Source organism: Gavialis gangeticus, unplaced genomic scaffold (assembly GCF_001723915.1).
Source record: "Gavialis gangeticus isolate Ggan-Ray unplaced genomic scaffold, GavGan_comp1, whole genome shotgun sequence".
In the NCBI taxonomy this organism is placed as follows: domain Eukaryota; kingdom Metazoa; phylum Chordata; order Crocodylia; family Gavialidae; genus Gavialis; species Gavialis gangeticus.
Window position 1 is genome coordinate 22,141,356 of NW_017728993.1, and position 9,532 is coordinate 22,150,887.

The 9,532-nt window shown below is 44.1% G+C and overlaps 1 protein-coding gene across 1 annotated transcript in view; it reads left to right on the plus strand.

Moving 5' to 3' along the window:
* The window catches only part of TRABD2B (TraB domain containing 2B), a 568,857-nt gene that overhangs the window by 486,889 nt on the left and 72,436 nt on the right, over positions 1-9,532 (plus strand). The window lies entirely within an intron of this gene.

Consider the following 9,532-nt stretch of genomic DNA (forward strand, 5'->3'; position numbering starts at 1 on the left):
TTGATGATCTGTTCAGGTCCCTTCCGACCCAACCAACTATGAAACTATGAAATGTTATAGGCACTGTTTCCTTGGGAGACATCTACAGTAGCAGCTATCATACACATGAAGCATGTGGAACTGTACCAGCAATTTGCTGCTGGTTGGTAACATCCATCCCAGAAGCTGACTCGTATCAGATTGGAATACCTGGATAAAAACAGAAATACCACTATCCTTATCAGCTTCTCCCATGACAGGTTTTCCACTGCTTTTCCCCCTCTCCCTGGGACTTTACTGCTGGGCAACAGAGCAGTGCTAGTAATGTAGATGCCACTGAACTATTGTGCTGCCTTTTCATACTAGGCCATTCTTCCTCTGCAGGGATATCAATTTGGCCCTACAACTTAGATTCCCTGCCATGTATTTGTATAACAGATAAAGCATGCAGCCAGAGAAGCATGTTTTATAGTTCAAAGAGCAATATCTTTGATATCCCCTAAACTTCTTCCCGTACCCACCTACGAAAGTGCACTGCATTTGCAAATTGAACCTCAGCTCTACACCCTGCAGACACAGTTGGCTGGTCCTCTCCCATCATACGATTTTTATCAGCCCTTGTTAGGAACAAGTGTCATTAGCAGCATTTTATTGTGTTACTGATGGGACAGCCTTTGTGGGGTGAGCTTCAGTGTGAAGGAATCATTCCAGGGGCTTATAACATTTCTTAGCCTCTGATATCTGTTTGAGTTGCCAGGAGGGTGAGAATAAACTCGGATTCCCTCTGGAAAAGCCTGCCAGGTGTGATCATGGGTGTGAGCAAAAATACCAGAGGAATGGAGCAGCTTGACAAGGAGAATCCAAAAAGTAGAGCCTAAATTCAGCCATGAACTCTGAACTATATACAGCCTAGGCGATAAATGCAAGGACTTCTTGAGCCCATAGAAGTGATGACACCAGACAATGAATAGGTTGTAACATGATGTTGCAGAGAAGCACATCCTGTGACAGAGCCCATGAAGGACTTAATCTCCTCTCTGCATAAGGACAGCTCCCTGCTTGCCCTGGTTTCAGGGGCGGCTGCCACAGAAAGGGTAGTGGGGGAAGGCTCTGTACACACAGGCCTGACCTAGAAATGGAAAGTTCATCCCACAAAAAAGCAAAAAAAAAAACCCAGATGAAGAATCCCAAATTGGAAAGAAAATTCAAAATCTTGATTTCCTCCCTTCCCAGTTCACTTGGTTCTCTGGGCTCCCCCGATAGCTGGCTGGCCAGTGCCCCACTGGGACGGTCATCTTACTGAGCAGCCTGGGGACCTGGTGTCTTGCCAGGAGGGGAACTGGATATCTGGAACATTTCAGTGTTTCCAAAATACAATCTCCACTTCTTATTAAAAAGATGCTTGGTGATAAGACAGACAAGGACTTCGGCAGCCAAGGAGAGGGGCTGCTAGGGTCAGGGGACCCTGGGAGTTTGCAGGTTCTTTTGGTATGCAGCCCCCCAGTTGCCTAGTAGTCATCTGGCAAATCCTAGAGAAGCAGGATTGGAAGGGACCCCAAGAGGTCATTTAGTTCAACCCCCTGCCTAAGGCAAGAAAGATCTTGTGGCTCGTCACCTGTGACCTTGGTGTTAATTTTATTTTAATGCACAAGAAAGACTTTTAAAGCATCTGGAAATCCCACTCATGCAAATGGACATGCAGTTGCAGTGCACAAATGGACAGAAAACGTGGTGTGTACATACGCCCATTAACATCATTCTTTAACCAGCTGAGCTAGCCAGGGAGAGCAAGGATCTTAGTGCAGATGATCCTTGAATCCTGGCCTTCCCACCTGCCTGCTCTCTGTCAAAGGCTGTGATGGGATTGACAGACATGTCAATGATGAGGCATGTGTGATCCTGTGGAATCAGCATTTTCCTAAGGAAAGCTGAAGAGTCACAGAAGAAAGTGAATGCTGTACCCTCCACTGTTTGGCATACCAGGCACTTTCAGGAGGAGAATGGCAAGATTTTGGGGAGGTGAGGAAGGAGAATGCGTTCAAAATATGGTCCCACTGATGTTACTGGGGCTGGGATTTCATCCTCTGAGCACCCCAAGCAAAATGAAGTGAGTGGTGTTTTTTTGCTAAGAAGGGTCAAAGCAGCCCTCCTTATGACAAGATACACCAGCAAGAAGGACGTGGCCTTCTTCTTGCTGCTCCCGCTGGGCAGTGGGCCTGCACAGAAGGCTAGTAATTAATTTCTATAATAGAGCCCGAAGAGTTTAAGGGCAAAAATAAAAGCACTGCCTATAGTCTTCCATTCAGCAATCATGTCATATTAAATATAGTACCCGGCAGGGCCATTTGATGGAAATAAGCACTACTGTGCACTTTGCTGGCCTGTAAGGCCATATTCAGTATGTCAGACTTTGGCATAGGCTGAAGGCCAGAGTGGATTCTGAGAATACTTGAACAATAGAGAGTCATCATTGGCCACAGGTGCTTCCTGAATTGATCTTTTAGCTCTGCTGTTTCAAATTAAATTTGCAGCAGCTGCGGCCTCTGATCTGCTCAACTCATTGGAATCTGGAGGAGGCAAACCTTTTTTTTATCCCCGCTCCCTTTCTGAAGGAGCAGAGAAAGAGAGAGAAAAAACGACTGATTTGCTCCGGAATGTGCTCCCTTCCTCATTGAACAGAGGCCAAAGCCCAAAATGTTTGCTGTTATCATGGGGCAAGGTAATGAGATTTATGTTTAGCCATCCATTTCCCATTGCTTCTCTTTAGGGCCCGCGATCAGGTCCAAACAGAAATCAAATCACATTCAAATGTTGCGCTAGCTCACCCAGCAAATATACTCAGGAAATGTTTTCGTGCTATAAAAGAAAAAGTTGATTCAAGAATAATTTCAAAAATGCTTATTTGCATTGTTACACATTCAGAATATGGTTTGATCTTTTCTGTTTCTTTTTTTTTTACATAGAGGTTAAAACTTTAAGGAGGGAGCATTCAGAGGGCGTAAGGGCTGCATTTACAAAATGGGGAGAGGCTCCTTATTACACAGATAGGCATCAAATGGGGTCATGAACTGTCTTATCAGGTTTGATGCCCAAATGCCAAACAAGCCAATGGGAGTTGTACTTTTAAACTGCTGACATGCTCTTGTCAATAAAGGGCCTTTGTACCTTTTTTTGTGACTAGGTGCTATTGTAAAATCTGACCCATTCATATTTTCAAGGCTTTTTTACCTTAATCTGGTAGGCCCAGATTTTCAAAGGTGGGTTTTTTTTGGAAACCCAGCATGGTGTTTCTCTGCATCAAAATCTTTAAAACCTCATCCTCTCTAGCAGTTTTGAAAATGCCATCCTACTCCAGTGGGCTCTAGCCTCTTCCTTCTTACCCCCGCAAGGGCTGCATTGTAATCCTATCAAAGCCCTTGGGTTTCCCACTGCCAATTTATTTTATTAGTTAATCTTCTTGCTGCTACTGCCAGTCCCAGGTGTGGTCCAGAAGTCCCTCATTCTATATAGGATTAACAGATGTAAAACAGACACCACTTGCATTTTGCTCTTGAATATACCTGTTACGTGCAAGCTGAGCAGATGCACTGACTTGAGCACAGGCTCAGCAAGGAGGATAATATGCCTGTGATACATCTGAGGGAGTATACGGTCCACTGTCAAAAGGCACTATGGCAGCATAGCTGATAACCTTGAGCAGCAAGCAAGCTAGTTTGCTTGATGGCTGGTTTTGTGGGCTGCTGCAGTGCCTGAGAGAGGCAGATTTACTTACCTTTTTACATGGCACTGTGTCTGCCCTGCCTAAGACTTGCTGCCTCAATACAAATACACACTGAGAATACAATTTGTGTGGCCTTGAAGAGCACAGAATACACCTAGTGGTCATATCGCTGTCCCAAAAGAAATCTATAAAGGCGTTCAGAACAATATAGAGGGTCCTTTTTGGTGGGCTGACCCCGCAGTTGCTACCGATTCTGGTGCTGACATAACTTAGTCCTTTCTAGTCAAAACTAGGAATTAAGGCTTGGGAGAAATAACATTTTTCAAAATTAATTTGAGAAAATGTGTAGGTTCAATCCTTTTTGTCTGGGAATGAGTGAGCTTGTTCGGGTAAGGAAAGGACAGGCAAAAATATTAACCTGAAGCGTTAGCTGTCCCTGAAACAATTTTTTCTTCATCTTGAATAGCTTCTGTGTTGAGGCTCTGGGGTGCTTTCTCATTGCTGCTGGGAAGTTCTGGGTGTTTGTGTATCCTGGGCCATAAGGACATCCCTCACTATCAGGATGTAGGGGACTTCCTCAAAGTCAGGACATGAGAGAAGCAAGGCAATAATTCACAGTTTCTGCACAAGGATATCTATCATTGGCAGTGGCTCCAGTGAGAGGTCTTCAGGGATGGATAAGATGTGCGTGTATAGTCCCTTCTCGGAAATCATCGAATATGAATTTTTAATGCTTTCAAAATTTGCCGCAGAAATATGTCCAGGGAATTCCCATGTGTCCATAAACATATCCTCCTTTATGATTTACATTTTTCTGATTCTTTGCTTTTTGCTCAGCCCTAAATGGACAAGGAAAAAAAATAGGAAAAGCTTTCAACATCATTGCCAGAAATAATAGGTCATTTTCAATAGACGCTTTCAATAGAAACTTAACCAGTCTGCAACTTAATCCAAGCGATAGCCAGTGTGTCTTTAGGTCCCTTATGTCACCTGTAAAACAGAGGATACCTAATGAAAGATTGAAATTGTAAAAGGATGCTTCATAAAATTCTGCAAATGAGTCCTTGATGCCAGTGACACAAAAAGACTAGAGAGAGTTGGGACGTCTCGGTTGGGTTTGTTTTCTAATGCACAATTTGCAAGTTGCTAGGCCCAACTTGGGAAAATTTCACTTTTAGTGTAAAACCTCTATTTTCCTTTGGGGGAAATCATTCAAATTCTGCATCTCCCTTGATGTAGGGGGGTTGTCTGGGGTGACTGCTGTGGAAACCTAGACTTCCAGGTTCCCTTGCTCTTTGGCAACCCACCAACTGGACTGCTTTACGGCCAGCACTCTTGGGCTCGTAGCCTTATGGGTCTTCAGGATCCCCGAAGTTCGGAAAGCTCTTCCTCCAAGGGTGGCCTGTTTGTCCTTGTTCCCAGGCTCCAAAAGCTTTTTGGCTCGTGGCCTGTCATGCTGATGGGATTTTAGGCACTTCATAGAGCCCTGGAAACATATGGAAAAAGGTCATACGGCTAGAGCTCATTTTGATTGTTTCAAATGTTGGCCTCCTTACTTCACTGGATATTTTGATTGTTTTTTCTGTTCTGCATTCCAGCCAGCAAGGATGCAGATATTTTCACCTTTTCACCTCAAGACTGTTGTTAGGAGACCAGTGCAGCTCCATAGGAGCTGAACATAAAGTTGGTCCAAAGCCCATTCAAGTCAATGGACAGATTCCCAGGACTTTCCATGCGCTTTGGATCACGTGCATGAGATGGCTTTTTAGTGGCCTGCATAAGCTGCATTGCTCTGCCTCCTATCGGACAGACGGCCACGTCACATAGAGCAGTACCATCATTGGCATTTGTCCATTAGCTTTGTTGGCCTTCTCAATAAGGAGGACGCAGTCAGTAAGGAGACTCTGTCTGACCACTTTTGTGGTACTCTAGAGATCACCACTGAGAAATGCATCCCATTCATCTGCTCCTGGTCGTGATGCACTTGGCATCAATGTCATGCAGTCTGCACTGCAGTCCTTACTGTAAGTGTGGACATATGTGGGCACTCTTGTACTAGCTTTAAACTACCTACCATAGATCTCGCAAACAGTTTAGCCTCAAAAGCCCAGAGTTCATTTTTTCCCACCTTTTTGGATAGGTGTTTCAAGCAGCGGGGATCCCTAAACTGTTACCAATTCCCACACTAACCAGTTTGAGGCTGGTTCAGGTATGTCTACAGAAGCTGCAATCAGAGCAGTAACTGCAGTGCAAATATAATCTGAATGACTAATAGCCGTGGAGACGCTGGGTCAAATGCGGTCCAGGTAACTAGTCCCGTATGCACAACCTCGTTCTTTCCCGAGCAGAACCGAAGCTGGGTCAGCGATGGAGTTTGCCCTGTCTACGCTAAGGCTCCACTTTTCCCGTGGAGTGAAGATTTCAGCCCAGGGTGACATCAATGGGTTTAACGTGCTGTTACACTTTGTACCAGCTCAAGTGGGACAAAGGTATCAAGTGGTATCATGTGATTTGAAAGGCTGTCTGTTTATCTACTGAAGCCTGTGGTCTGTTTGCCATCACTCAGTCGACCCAGTGTCAACTTTCTCTACCTACATTATCACACTGCCATGCCGAGAGGCCTCACACATTTCACCTGACAGCTTTTCTTCTTTCAGAGCTAACGGCTTTAACTTCAGCAGTGGTGTTTGTTGGCGTGTTTAGCAGCCATCAAACCAGTTGCTAAGCTGTTAGTATAATTGTAGGTACTGGGTAATGAAGATACAAGACAAATGCAGAAGTCTGTATAAAGCACGTGATGTCCTAAGAGAGAAACAAGAAAAAACAGATGTGAGGTCCTTTCTCCATGTTGCCCTGTTCATCACCATCCCTGCAAGTAAAGTTTAGTTCACAAGAATGTTTCCTGAGACGGGCAGCGATGAGAATACTCATGTTTCTACACATGAATAAGCCTAAAAATATATTGTCGTGCTCATCAAAGTGTTCGGGTACTTACATGGACAAGATGAAGTCTCTAGGTGTGATTGAGAGTCATCCAAAAACAGAAGCAGGTGATTTAAATGACTTGTCCAATAGGCCCAAACTGCGAACACTTGCATTGGAGACTACTTTAATGAGAGTAAGCTTAGGGGCAAGTGCTGATTTGTACAAATTAAGGTCTCCACATAATGACCTAGAACTAAATTAGCAATTTTTTAACTAGGATCTGTGTAAAATGTTTTTACTGTCTGAGCCCCCAAGGCCTGGAATAAACTCCCCGCAGAGGTGGTGCAAGCACCTACTCTGAACTCTTTAAAGAAACGCTTGAACGCTTATCTTGCTGGGATCCTTTGACCCCAGCTGACTTCCTGCCCTTGGGGCAGGGGGCTGGACTCGATGATCTCCCAAGGTCCCTTCCAGCCCTAATGTCTATGAAATCTATAAAGCGGCAGTAAATAAGCAGAAGCTGGGGTTTCAAATGTCAATTGAGTCATTTTGATTAACAATCAAGCACCTACTCTGAACACCTTCAAAAGACATCTGGATGTCTATCTTGCTGGGATCCTATGATCCCTGCTAACTTCCTGCCCCTGGGGCAGGGGGCTGGACTCGATGATCTCCCAAGGTCCCTTCCAGCCCAAATGGCTATGAAATCTATGTTCCCACAGAATCTGTGAAATATGGAAACGGCACGTCCATCCAGTCAATTATTTCTGTGTACAGCTTACCCTGCTTTAGCTCTCAGAAGCATCCAACCTGCTACAAGCTAAAATCGTCGTCAGAGCCCTTTGAAGTTCACCCTGCACTACACCCTTCACACTGTTTGCAAGTGAACATCAGGCCAATATATTTTCCATTTTCAAGGGATTAAATTCCTGTCTTTTGTTGTTGTCATAGCTGAGTCAGACCTGCCCAGGAAAGAAGCTTCTCCACTCCTTGTGCATTAGGGCAACCTCCAGTGTCTCAGAAGACACGTCCTTCAATCCATATGTCAATACTTCATCGTTCTTGAATTGTGAAGAGTACTCAGTTGGTGCTTTCTCTCTCTCTTGCACACTCTCTCTTTTTTCCTGCAAAATGAATTTGCATCAGTCTGTTCGGCGAGACACGCATTTTTCCCTTGCACTCTCTGTGTCCTCCAAAATGAAGAGAATGGAGAATGGGGTCTGTGTAATAACAGCAGCAACAAAAAAAGGTTGGTGAAAGGAATCAGATACTTAATAGGGATGTATCTGAACACTTGAATAACAGCTATTGACAAGCACAATACGGAAAGGATTTTCTTACAGCCCATTGTTTTGTCACAACAATCCAACGGCAGGATTAGCGTGTGCTCATTTTCTGTGAAAAGGAAGGGCAAAGGGTCGGGAAGGCCTGATGGAAACGCAGTTGTTCTCCTTGGCCCCAGTGCTTGAATCTATTCTTATTAGTAATCCCATTGACTTCAGTCGTACTGCTTGAATGAGGCCAACCCTAAGCTCGTGCGATGCATATCATGAGGCCGATTCTCAGCTGACATAATTGTCATGAGCCCATTGAAGTGAATGGAGCTGTGACAGGGTTATACCAGCTGTGCTCCCATATACTATGTCTATCTACCTAATCAATAAAGCACGAATCACTGTAGGAGGAAGAGTTTTTAGTAGTCTCAGCATCAACCTTACGTTGCTGCTGTCGTTTAGTGCTTTGGCTGGTTTCAGTGGGAAAACAGGGTCAGGCTGTGTACTATCGAGGATCCCACGCTAGACACAATTATGTATCAGAGGTTTAGAGAGTCACTTCAATCCCAACCTCCTAGGTCTTGTTCACAGACACTGTCCCTGTGACTTCTTCCATGCTACATTAAGGAAAAATTATAAAGAAATCTTCCAGTTGCAGCATGTACTCTGTGGTTGCAAAGTCCTGGAGTTACATAACAGCCCTATATACACTCATGACCTTTGTTTTTCTTTACATGTAATTACAATTAGTTATTGGCAACCGCTGTCTCATGATAAAATTAGGTTTACCACCCCTTTCCAAATTGTATTTTATTGGCTTGATTTTCTTACTTAGGAGCTAAAAGGTCTTTGCAATTACGTGTGAACTAAGCTTAACGACAACCCCCTTAGGATAGGCAAACAAGGGTTATTATCTCTGTTTTATGGACTAAGACAGAGAAGCAAAGTAACTATTTTAACTTGAGAATTTTTCAGTTTTCTAAGGCAGCTTTGCAAATCTGAGTGTTAAATATTGGCTAGTACCCCCATAGTAGGCAGGGTAGATTTTCACCTTATACACTAACCAAAGTATGTGCATATAAATATATACATATAAATAGCTTGTGTGCGCAAGTACACTCTCTCTCTCTCTCATATATATATATACACATATATATACACACACACACACACACACACACACATATCTGTAGACATCTATATCTAGCGTGCAGGGGGTGGTCCCAAACTGGCTCCATGCTGGGCCAGGACCAGGGCCCAGATGATATGGCTCTGCGGACTGGATCTGGCCCCCATATAGAAAGATAGATAGATAGATAGATCTACTTGGCCAGTCTATAAAGTGCAAACCTACCTCACCTTCTACTTGACTTCAGACTAACACAACTAACTGCGTCTCTCTGGTACCCACGTATCAGCCCTGCAGTCTGCTCTATGGAAGGCCATATCAGCTTAAATGTGCATGTTTGTTGCTCTCTATTGGCCATGGCCTTTTGAGGAATGAAACTTTAATCCATTTAGGTCTCTTGTAAAAGAAAGTCTCCTCTAACCCCCTTGTAATGTATGCAATCACAGAATCGTTATGACTTGCATACACTGATGCACTATCTCAGTGGTGAAGGTGCAGGCAAGG